The sequence below is a fragment of the Nerophis ophidion genome, linkage group LG07 (assembly GCF_033978795.1).
Source record: "Nerophis ophidion isolate RoL-2023_Sa linkage group LG07, RoL_Noph_v1.0, whole genome shotgun sequence".
Lineage (NCBI taxonomy): Eukaryota > Metazoa > Chordata > Actinopteri > Syngnathiformes > Syngnathidae > Nerophis > Nerophis ophidion.
This window is the reverse complement of record NC_084617.1, coordinates 74342265-74355156: the sequence shown is the minus strand read 5'-3', so window position 1 is coordinate 74355156 and position 12892 is coordinate 74342265. Positions and strand designations below refer to the sequence as shown.

At 44.1% G+C, this 12892-nt stretch overlaps 1 long non-coding RNA gene across 3 annotated transcripts in view; it reads left to right on the top strand.

The window, feature by feature from the left end:
- The window catches only part of LOC133555728 (uncharacterized), a 133041-nt gene that overhangs the window by 117042 nt on the left and 3107 nt on the right, over positions 1–12892 (top strand). For all 3 annotated transcript variants that reach the window (XR_009807392.1, XR_009807393.1, XR_009807391.1), the window contains one exon: positions 2813–2908. This is a non-coding gene — a long non-coding RNA (uncharacterized LOC133555728). The remainder of the gene's footprint in view (positions 1–2812; positions 2909–12892) is intronic.

The following is a 12892-nucleotide window of genomic DNA, read 5'->3' as shown; positions in this document are numbered from 1 at the left end:
AACAATATAACAGTAAAATAAGAATATAACAAGACAATGTAGGCAATGTGTGTATATATATGGGTATATGTATAAATATATGTATGTCTGTGTATATATGTGTACATATATATATGTATATGTGTATATATATATATATGTGTGTATGTTTATATATATGTATATATGTGTGTATATATATATATATATATGTATATATATATATATATATATATATATATATATTTAAATATATATATATATATATATGTGTCTGTGTGTGACTTTATGTATACTGTATGTGTATATATGTATGTTTGTGTGTATCTATGTATATCGTTATATATGTATACAAGTATATATACTGTATGTATATGTATGTGTAGACTTGTCCAGGGTGTACCCTGCCTTGTCCAGGGTGTACCCTGCCTTCCGCCCGATTGTAGCTGAGATAGGCGCCAGCGCCCCCCGCGACCCCGAAAGGGAATAAGCGGTAGAAAATGGATGGATGGATGGATGGATATTTATAAATACGTGTGTGTGCGTGCGTGTAAGTGGGGATGAACAATATCCTAAGGAATTGATTTAGGACAAAAAAAAAATCTAACAAAAAGGTGACAGTTTTTACAAGGTGACAATATATAACCATAAACAATATTTAACACTTATATTAAAAACTCCAGTATGTGATTACAATATCGATGTACTGAACAAGTGTTGATGATCTGTTGCTGTATTTACATGATATGGACCTCACCAGCATCCCTGCTGGGGTGCGGGTTTGATTCCCGTTCAGCGAGGGCATCTTTTGTAAAAAACTAAGCCAAAATTACTCATGCAATTGGCTCCATGTGGTGACCTTTGACAAGGTCAAAAGCAGAAAGTGCAAACATCACTATACGGACCTAAATAGAATTCCGTGAGAAAGTAGGAACAAATAATGGCTTTTGCTTTGCTCAGTGCCGTAAGTTTAAATGTAAACTTCGACATTCCAGTAAATCTGTACCAGTGTCGTGCGGTCAGGGGAGGCAGGGGAGGCAGTGCCTCACCTGTGATTATGGAAAGAAATACAATATATAATTATTAAATAATTGTAATTGTTAGTTTTTAATTTTTATTTAGCTTCACGGGGCGGTTTAGCTCGGTTGGTAGAGTGGCCGTGCCAGCAACTTGAGGGTTGCAGGTTCGATTCCCGCTTCCACCACCCTAGTCACTGCCGTTGTGTCCTTGGGCAAGACACTTTACCCACCTGCTCCCAGTGCCACCCACACTGGTTTGAAAGTAACTTAGATATTGGGTTTCACCATGTAAAGCGCTTTGAGTCACTAGACAAAAAGCGCTATATAAATATACTTCACTTCACTTTTTTTGGGGCGGTTTAGCTCGGTTGGTAGAGTGGCCGTGCCAGCAACTTGAGGGTTGTAGGTTCGATTCCCGCTTGTGCCATCCTAGTCACTGCCGTTGTGTCCTTGGGCAAGACACTTTACCCACATGCTCCCAGTGCCACCCACACTGGTTTAAATGTAACTTAGATATTGGGTTTCACTATGTAAAACGCTTTGAGTCACTAGAGAAAAAGCGCTATATAAATATAATTCACTTCACATCTGTACCAGTGACGTGCGGTCAGGGGAGGCAGGGGAGGTAGTGCCTCACCTGTGATTATGCAAAGAAATACAATATATAATGATAAAATAATTGTAATTGTTAGTTTTTAATTTTCAATTAGCTTCACCAATTTGGATAAATTTTTTCTTCAAAATCGCTGAATTTTCGCAATCCCTCGTAAACTTCTCTGTCTGCCGTGCGTTGCTGAACGTTCAAAACAGCAGAGAAAAAAGTCTGAGGTGAGGCTAACAGTTCTCGTGCCTCACGATAAGGGCGCTCATGATCAGAGACATACAGCGGCGTAAACGAGTCAAGTGCCGCGGCGAGTAACATGTTTTGTGTGTCGGTTGAGCCGTCAAAACAACAGAGAAAAAAATCCGAGGTGAGGCAAACAGTTCTCGTGCCTCACGATAGGGGCGCTCATGATCAGAGACATACAGCGGCGTAAGCGAGTCAAGTGCCGCGGCGAGTAACATGTTTTGTGTGTCGGTTGAGCCGTCAAAACAACAGAGAAAAAAATCTGGGGTGAGGCAAACAGTTCTCGTGCCTCACGATAGGGGCGCTCATGATCAGAGACATACAGCGGCGTAAGCGAGTCAAGTGCCGCGGCGAGTAACATGTTTTGTGTGTCGGTTGAGCCCTCAAAACAGCAGAGAAAAAATCTGAGGTGAGGCTAACAGTTCTCGTGCCTCACGACAAGGGCGCTCATGATCAGAGACATACAGCGGCGTAAGCGAGTCAAGTGCCGCGGCGAGTAACATGTTTTGTGTGTCGGTTGAGCCGTCAAAACAACAAGAGAAAAAAATCTGAGGTGAGGCAAACAGTTCTCGTGCCTCACGATAGGGGCAGGGCGCTCATGATCCCAGACATACAGCGACTTATTTTTTCCGTCTCGTGCACCCTGATTTTCAACATTGATGACTACATTTCCACACTTAAACAGTTTTCTAAAGTGGACTTTCAAGCGAACCAGGACATAATACTGCCCCACCAGCTATACTATGTACCTCACAGCCCGTCACTGATCTGTACTTCACTCAAATGTGTATCATGTGTTTGTCTAGGAGCAGAATTTTGTAAAGTTATAGACGTGTCGTTATATCGTGATTGAACTACAGCAACCATTGCTGGAATTTAAAAAGTATATCATTAAAAAATGTCAAAGTCAGCATGTTGTCTGCATACTTTTATTCAATGTCATCTTCAATGTCATCGACTGTGGCAGATCTGCCCCCGAGAGACGCAGCAAGTCAGTCCGACCTCTCCCAGCCTCGTCTTCCTCATTCTACTTGCGGCGTGACGGCGCTCGCCGACATCAAAGGTACCGCCCCGCCTCCCCTTCATACCTTTAATCACTTTGTTGGGCTCATCATTGCAGAAACTGTAGTTCCTGACAATGTTTTTGCTTGAAATATCCAACCCTCTTATCTCTCCTGCGGGAAGTTTGACTTCACCGCTGATTGTTAATTTAAGAGGTTTATTTTACCCTCCTGGACATGTGGTCTCAGTTGAATATTTCACACAATTCCAACATAACCACTGAGAAAGGTTTTTTTTTTTAGTTCTCATCACAGTATTTGAATAATAAGAGAAGACTGCAGTGCTTAGAGCAGGGGTGTCCAAACTTTTTCCACTGAGGGCCGCACACTGAAAAATCCTTTTCAAAACCAATACAATATAAACTTTTTTTTTTTTTTTAATTGTTATCAATCAATCAATCAATGTTCACTTATATAGCCCTAAATCACTAGTGTCTCAAAGGGCTGCACAAACCACTACGACATCCTCGGTAGGCCCACATAAGGGCAAGGAAAACTCACACCCAGTGGGACGTCGGTGACAATGATGACTATGAGAAACCTTGGAGAGGAGGAAAGCAATGGATGTCGAGCGGGTCTAACATGATACTGTGAAAGTTCAATCCATAATGGATCCAACACAGTCGCGAGAGTCCAGTCCAAAGCGGATCCAACACAGCAGCGAGAGTCCCGTTCACAGCGGAGCCAGCAGGAAACCATCCCGAGCGGAGGCGGATCAGCAGCGCAGAGATGTCCCCAGCCGATACACAGGCGAGCAGTACATGGCCACCGGATCGGACCGACTCCCTCCACAAAGGAGAGTGGGACATAGGAGAAAAAGAAAAGAAACGGCAGATCAACTGGTCTAAAAAGGGAGTCTATTTAAAGACTAGAGTATACAAATGAGTTTTAAGGTGAGACTTAAATGCTTCTACTGAGGTGGCATCTCGAACTGTTACCGGGAGGGCATTCCAGAGTACTGGAGCCCGAAATGAAAACGCTCTACTGCCCGCAGACTTTTTTTGGGGCTTTGGGAATCACTAATAAGCCGGAGTCCTTTGAACGCAGATTTCTTGCCGGGACATATGGTACAATACAATCGGCAAGATAGGATGGAGCTAGACCGTGTAGTATTTTATACGTAAGTAGTAAAACCTTAAAGTCACATCTTAAGTGCACAGGAAGCCAGTGCAGGTGAGCCAGTATAGGTATATATGTATGTATATATGTATATAAAGGTATATACAGTATAGGTATATATGTATGTATATATGTATATAAAGGTATATACAGTATAGGTATATATGTATGTATATATGTATATAAAGGTATATACAGTATAGGTATATATGTATGTATATATGTATATAAAGGTATATACAGTATAGGTATATATGTATGTATATATGTATATAAAGGTATATACAGTACAGGCGTAATGTGATCAAACTTTCTTGTTCTTGTCAAAAGTCTAGCAGCCGCATTTTGTACCAACTGTAATCTTTTAATGCTAGACATGGGGAGACCCGAAAATAATACGTTACAGTAATCGAGGCGAGACGTAACAAACGCAGGGCTTTCTCAAGTTAGGTCTTAAGGACCCAGAAGGGTTTCAGTCTTAAAACAAGGTTAAAAATAAGTCATATATTATTTTTTTCATCAAACCCTTGAATCGCTAATTCTATTTCTTTTTTTCTTTTTTTTTTCAATCAATCAATCAATCAATCAATGTTTATTTATATAGCCCCAAATCACAAATGTCTCAAAGGACTGCACAAATCATTACGACTACAACATCCTCGGAAGAACCCACAAAAGGGCAAGGAAAACTCACACCCAGTGGGCAGGGAGAATTCACATCCAGTGGGACGCCAGTGACAATGCTGACTATGAGAAACCTTGGAGAGGACCTCAGATGTGGGCAACCCCCCCCCCCCCTCTAGGGGACCGAAAGCAATGGATGTCGAGCGAGTCTAACATGATACTGTGAAAGTTCAATCCATAGTGGCTCCAACACAGCCGCGAGAGTTCCCCCCCCCCCGGTGTTACAGCGTCGGTGCCGCTGTAACACCGCATTCACCGCTAATACTCATACTTGCCAACCCCCCCAATTTTCCCGATAGACTCCCGAATTTCAGTGCCCCTCCCGAAAATCTCCCGGGGCAACCATTCTCCCGAATTTCTACCGATTTCCACCTGGACAACTATATTGGGGGCGTGCATTTAAGGCACTGCCTTAAGCGTTCTCTACAACCTGTCGTCACGTCCGCTTTTCCTCCATACTAACAACGTGTCACATAATATTTGTGGCTTTTACACACACACACACACAAGTGAATGCAAGGCATACTTGGGCAACAGCCATACAGGTCACACTGAGGGTGACCGTATAAACAACTTTAGCACTGTTACAAATATGCGCCACACTGTAAACCCACACCAAACAATCAATCAATCAATGTTTATTTATATAGCCCCAAATCACAAATGTCTCAAAGGACTGGACAAATCATTACGACTACAACATCCTTGGAAGAACCCACAAAAGGGCAAGGAAAACTCACACCCAGTGGGCAGGGAGAATTCACATCCAGTGGGACGCCAGTGACAATGCTGACTATGAGAAACCTTGGAGAGGACCTCAGATGTGGGCAACCCCCCCCCTCTAGGGGACCGAAAGCAATGGATGTCGAGCGGGTCTAACATGATACTGTGAAAGTTCAATCCATAGTGGCTCCAACACAGCCGCGAGAGTTCAGTTCAAAGCGGATCCAAGACAACAGCGAGAGTCCCGTCCACAGGAAACCATCCAAGCGGAGGCGGATCAGCATCGTAGAGATGTCCCCAACCGATACACAGGCGAGCGGTCCATCCTGGGTCCCGACAAACGGTCCATCCTGGGTCTCGACTCTGGACAGCCAGTACTTCATCCATGGTCATCGGACCGGACCCCCTCCACAAGGAGGGGGGGACATAGGAGAAAGAAAAGAAGCGGCAGATCAACTGGTCTAAAAAGGAGGTCTATTTAAAGGCTAGAGTATACAGATGAGTTTTAAGGTGAGACTTAAATGCTCATTTCATTTTCTATTTATCTCATTCATTGATGTGCATTCAGAAAGATACATAATTATATCACAATTATACAATTTAAATTCACACAATTCCTGAGAAGGAGCAGGATGAAGAAAATCTTATCATTTCCTGCCCCCTTTGACATAAAACATTATCTTACTTCATGAATATCATATAAGCCGACACATATCCACATGTAATGAAACAAAAACAAAAAAACACAAGAAAAACACAACAAGTGCAAAACGTCACAAAGTACTTTTTACGAGCTTTTTGTCGAAACATTATTTTTTGAGGCAAAAAACACAATATTTTTCCCAAAAAGATTTTCAAAGTGAAATATTTAATGTGAAGTTATTGGATCCCTAAATCTGTGGTCCCCAACCACCGGGCCGCAGAAGAATTTTTAATTAATTTTTATTTAAAAAAAAAAAAAAAAAAATTTCCATCCATCCATTTACTACCGCTTATTCCCTTTTGGGATAGCGGGGGGGCGCTGGCGCCTATCTCAGCTACAATCGGGCGGAAGGCAGGGTACACCCTGGACAAGTCGCCACCTCATCGCAGGGCCAACACAGATAGACAGACAACATTCACACACTAGGGACCATTTAGTATTGCCAATCAACCTATCCCCAGGTGCATGTCTTTGGAGGTGGGAGGGGCCTATCCCCAGGTGCATGTCTTTGGAGGTGGGAGGGGCCTATCCCCAGGTGCATGTCTTTGGAGGTGGGAGGGGCCTATCCCCAGGTGCATGTCTTTGGAGGTGGGAGGGGCCTATCCCCAGGTGCATGTCTTTGGAGGTGTGAGGGGCCTATCCCCAGGTGCATGTCTTTGGAGGTGGGAGGAGCCTATCCCCAGGTGCATGTCTTCGGAGGTGGGAGGAGCCTATCCCCAGGTGCATGTCTTTGGAGGTGTGAGGGGCCTATCCCTAGGTGAATGTCTTTGGAGGTGGGAGGAGCCTATCCCCAGGTGCATGTCTTCGGAGGTGGGAGGAGCCTATCCCCAGGTGCATGTCTTTGGAGGTGGGAGGGGCCTATCCCCAGGTGCATGTCTTTGGAGGTGGGCGGAGCCTATCCCCAGGTGCATGTCTTTGGAGGTGGGCGGGGCCTATCCCAGGTGCATGTCTTTGGAGGTGGGAGGAGCCTATCCCCAGGTGCATGTCTTTGGAGGTGGGAGGGGCCTATCCCCAGGTGCATGTCTTTGGAGGTGGGAGGAGCCTATCCCCAGGTGCATGTCTTTGGAGGTGGGAGGGGCCTATCCCCAGGTGCATGTCTTTGGAGGTGGGAGGAGCCTATCCCCAGGTGCATGTCTTTAGAGGTGGGAGGAGCCTATCCCCAGGTGCATGTCTTTGGAGGTGGGAGGGGCCTATCCCCAGGTGCATGTCTTTGGAGGTGGGAGGAGCCTGTCCCCAGGTGCATGTCTTTGGAGGTGGGAGGAGCCTATCCCCAGGTGCATGTCTTTGGAGGTGGGAGGGGCCTATCCCCAGGTGCATGTTTTTTGTTTTTTTTTTATTAAATCAACATTAAAAACACAATATACACTTACAATTAGTGCACCAACCACAAAAACCTCCCTTTTTCATGACAAAAACGTCCCTTTTTAGTGACCAAAAAAAAAAATAAAAAATAAAAATAAAAAAAAGCTCCTCCCTCCCCCGGGCCGCGGGACAAATTATTAAGCGTTGACCGGTCCGCGGATACGAAAAGGTTGGGGACCACTGCCCTAAATAGATCAATACTTCATAGCAAAATTTATTTTAATTTTTTTTTTTTTTTTTCTGAAGTGTGAAGTGAATTATATTTATATAGCGCTTTTCTCTAGTGACTCAAAGCGCTTTACATAGTGAAACCACATGGGCTCAGGAAGACTTCAGAAAAACCACTGTCAGTAACTACAGTTGGTCGCTACATCTGTAAGCGCCGGTTGAAACTCTACCGTGCAAAGCAAAAGCCATTTATCAACAACACCCGAGCTCATCTAAGATGGGCTGATGTTTCATCATAAATGGATATTATAATGAACATTGTTTCAGTCATTTGACCTTTGGGGCAAAAGAAAACAAGCAGTAGAAGCATTTAAGTCTCACCTTAAAACTCATCTGTATACTCTAGCCTTTAAATAGACCTCCTTTTTAGACCAGTTGATCTGCCGCTTCTTTTCTTTCTCCTATGTCCCCCCCTCCCTTGTGGAGGGGGTCCGGTCCGATAACCATGGATGAAGTACTGGCTGTCCAGAGTCGAGACCCAGGATGGACCGCTCGTCGGGACCCAGGATGGACCGCTCGCCTGTATCGGTTGGGGACATCTCTACGCTGCTGATCCGCTTGAGATGGTTTCCTGTGGACGGGACTCTCACTGCTGTGTTGGAGCCACTATGGATTGAACTTTCACAGTATCATGTTAGACCCGCTCGACATCCATTGCTTTCGGTCCCCTAGAGAGGGGGGGGGGTTGCCCACATCTGAGGTCCTTTCCAAGGTTTTTCATAGTCAGCATTGTCACTGGCGTCCCATGGATGTGAATTCTCCCTGCCCACTGGGTGTGAGTTTTCCTTGCCCTTTTGTGGGTTCTTCCGAGGATGTTGTGGTCGTAATGATTTGTGCAGCCCTTTGAGACATTTGGGATTTGGTGCTATATAAATAAACATTGATTGATTGATTGAAATGTGGTCCAGCTCGGTCCAAGGATACTCTGTAAGCTGAGCTCGGGGAGCACAACAGAGGAAAAAAACATTTAATTGGCAATGTTCTCTAAGATGTCATATTGTTCTTTGTTATTATTAATTATTATTAATCTTATATGATAACAAAGCAAAACCTGAAGTCGAGAATCACATCAGCTCATGTCTGCAGGTTTAGTTTAAAGCTCACTGATGACAGGGGGACAAGATGAATAATGTGCCAATAATGTAATCCTGCAAGCAACGACTGCATCGTCTGCCAATCCACTTTTTTTTTTTTTATTACACACGGGTGATTTATTCTCCGGTAAGAGAGGGTGGTGCCACAACTCCACCACACTCCATATTAATTAACAATCTTTATGCCTTGAGACCAGAATAATCCAAACCATTTGTCTTTGTAGTGGAAATGATTCATTATTTTCATTCTTCCCTTTGATTCGTTATTGCCGCCACACACAAACTGTCCACAAATAATATTCATGCCCTTAGAGTTGTACTTTTATACAAAACCCAACACCCGTGAAGTTGTCACGTTGTCTAAATGGTAAATAAAAACAGAATACAATGATCTGCAAAGCCTTCTCAACCTATATTCAATTGAATAGACTGCAAAGATGCGATGAGGTGGCGACTTGTCCAAGGTGTACACCGCCTTCTGCCCGAATAGGCTCTAGACCCCCCCCCCCCCCCCCCCACTACCCCAAAAGTTGTCATGTTTTGTGATCATGTTTTGTTTAGTTATGTTCTCTTTTGCTCAAGACTCCATTGTTTCCTGTTTTTCCACTTCCTTGTCTGTTTTGTTTCCATGACTACCCATTAGCGTTCACCTGTCCCCATGTCACGCACCTGTCTCTAATTATGTCTAATATTCAAAGCGAAAGTTGACAGGAAGTCAGACTGCCGACTTTAGTGAAGTGAATTATATTTATATCAATCAATCAATGTTTACTTATATAGCCCTAAATCACTAGTGTCTCAAAGGGCTGCACAAACCACTACCACATCCTCGGTAGGCCCACATAAGGGCAAGGAAAAACTCACACCCAGTGGGACGTCGGTGACAATGATGACTATGAGAAACCTTGGAGAGGAGGAAAGCAATGGATGTCGAGCGAATCTAACATGATACTGTGAAAGTTCAATCCATAATGGATCCAACACAGTCGCGAGAGTCCAGTCCAAAGCGGATCCAACACAGCAGCGAGAGTCCCGTTCACAGCGGAGCCAGCAGGAAACCATCCCAAGCGGAGGCGGATCAGCAGCGCAGAGATGTCCCCAGCCGATACACAGGCGAGCAGTACATGGCCACCGGATCGGACCGGACCCCCTCTACAAGGGAGAGTGGGACATAGGAGAAAAAGAAAATAAACGGCAGATCAACTGGTCTAAAAAGGGAGTCTATTTAAAGACTAGAGAATACAAATGAGTTTTAAGGTGAGACTTAAATGCTTCTACTGAGGTGGCATCTCGAACTGTTACCGGGAGGGCCTTCCAGAGTACTGGAGCCCGAATGGAAAGCGCTCTATAGCCCGCAGACTTTTTTTGGGCTTTGGGAATCACTAATAAGCTTTTCTCTAGTGACTCAAAGCGCTTTACATAGTGAAACCCAATATCTAAGTTACATTTAAACCAGTGTGGGTGGCACTGGGAGCAGGTGGGTAAACGGCAGTGGCTAAGATGGCGGAAGCGGGAATCGAACCTGCAACCCTCAAGTTGCTGGCACAGCCACTCTACCAACCGAGCTATGCCGCCTTTACCTCCACTCTGCTTCATGCCGTGTTTACGACTCACGCTGCTTGTTTCGTGGTTCCATGCCAAGTAAGTTTTTGTTTATCGTTCATAGTTTCTGCCTTTGTGCACGTTTTCTTTCATTAGTCAAGTTTGTTCTCCGCCATTGTGCGCGCCTTTTGTTTGCTTCTTTTTTTTTTGTAGTTATAGTCCATCCATCCATTTTCTACCGCTTATTCCCTTTTGGGGTCGCGGGGGGAACTAGCGGCTATCTCAGCTACAGTCGGGCGGAAGGCGGGGTACACCCTGGACAAGTCGCCACCTCATCTCAGGGCTGTAGTCATAGTGTTAAAATAAAATATGTCTTTACCTTCACGCCTTGCCCGCTCCAACTTTCCTTTGCATTCCGGAAAAAGAAACCCCAAAGTCCACTTTCTGACGAAAAGGGACAAGCGGTAGAAAATGGACGGATGGATAGACTGCAAAGACAAGATACTTAACGTTCAAACTGGAAAACTTTATTTATTTGCAAATATTAGCTCAATTGGAATTTGATGCCTGCCACATGTTTGAAGAAAAGCTGGCATGAGTGGCAAAAAAGACTGAGAAAGTTGAGGACTGCTCATCAAACACTTATTTGGAACATCCCACAGGTCAGGGGTAGGGAACCTCTGGCTCTGGAGCCAGATGTGGCTCTTTTGATGACTGCATCTGGCTCTCTGATAAATCTGAGCTGATAAGTAATGAATAATTCCATTTGTAATCACAGTGTTAAAAATAATGTTCAAAACATAAATTATTCTCATGCATTTTTAATCCGTCCATCCGTTTTTCTACCGCACCTGTTCAAGAAGTTGCGTCACTGATAAGAAGTTATTTATTTATTATTGGTTAGTGTGGGGCTTGTCCTCCTGGGGGTTCTTCAGACCCCCAAGCACCGACATGAGAGTCTGTTTCAGGGTTACAATATTGTTTAATAAGTCTCTGTTGTGTTCCAGCATTTGTATTTCCAGCTCCAACCCAGTCTCTCCTCCTGGCTGCTGCCTATAACAGAGCGACAGGTGATCAGATAACAAGGCCCAGGTGGGCCATCTATGCACCTGTCGCTGCAGGCCCGCAGGCCACACCACCTCCACAGTTAGCATCAGAATAACAATGTTATTACAAAGAATAAGAGACCTATTATACTCTAGAAATGTTGGTCTTACTTAAAAATCCACACGTTTAGTTGTCTTCAGTGTTTAAAAAAAATATTATATGGCTCTTACAGAAATACATTTAAAAATATTTGGCTTTCTTGGCTCTCCCGACCCCTGATCTAAGGTCTGTAATGTCATCAAAAGGTTCCAGAAAATCTGGAGAAATCACTGCACATAAGCGATAATGTTACGCACCTTCGATCCCTCGGGCGGTACTGCGTCGGAAAGCAACATCGGTTTGTAAAGGATATCACCACATGGGCTCAGGAACACTGCAGAAAACCACTGTCAGTAACTACAGCTGGTCGCTACATCTGTAAGTGCAGGTAAATACTCTACTATGCATTACCGACAACACATTAAATTCCCGTCAGCTATATATATATATATATATATATATATATATATATATATATATTGTAGCGTCCCGGAAGAGTTTGTCATTGTTATTTAGTGTGGTTTCACGATATGGTACATGTTTACATGCCACATGGGGCGGCATAGCTCGGTTGGTAGAGTGGCCGTGCCAACAACTTGAGGGTTGCAGGTTCGATTCCCGCTTCCGCCATCCTAGTCACTGCCGTTGTGTCCTTGGGCAAGGCACTTTACCCACCTGCTCCCAGTGCCACCCACACTGGTTTAAATGTGACTTAGATATCGGGTGTCACTATGTAAAGCGCTTTGAGTCACTAGAGAAAAGCGCTATATAAATATAATTCACTTCACTTCACATGTATGACTTTCGTTCACTTGTGTTGGAGAGTGTTTGGAGTTATCATGATCATTAAAATTGGTTATGTAAGACCGTTATTAACCCGTCCAACATTGCAATATATTTGAGAAGATGGAAAAACATTTTTTTTTAACAAATCTTTTCTTGTGGAATACCTGACTCACCAAGATTTTGACTCCAGTGGCCCCCAGTTAAATTGGGTTTGAGACCCCTGCTCAAGAACATGGTGCTTAACGATGTACTGGCATGCATCCTGTATTGACGTAGATCCCGGTTTGATCCCGCTTCTCACATTCACAGATTGTTTTTTAATCTGTTATGCATTGGAAATATGTTTTATCATATTTGATGGCGCTATCTGCAGAGGGAAAACTGGTGCGATATGCCTATAATTGTTTGTCAATATCCATCCATCCATCTATTTTCTACCTCTTATTCCCTTTTGGGGTCGTGGGGGGTTACTGGAGACAATCTCAGCTGCATTCGGGCGGAAGGCGGTGTACACCCTGGACAAGTCACCACCTCACCGCAGGGCAAACACAGATAGACAGACAACATTCACACACTAGGGACCATTTAGTGTTGCCAAT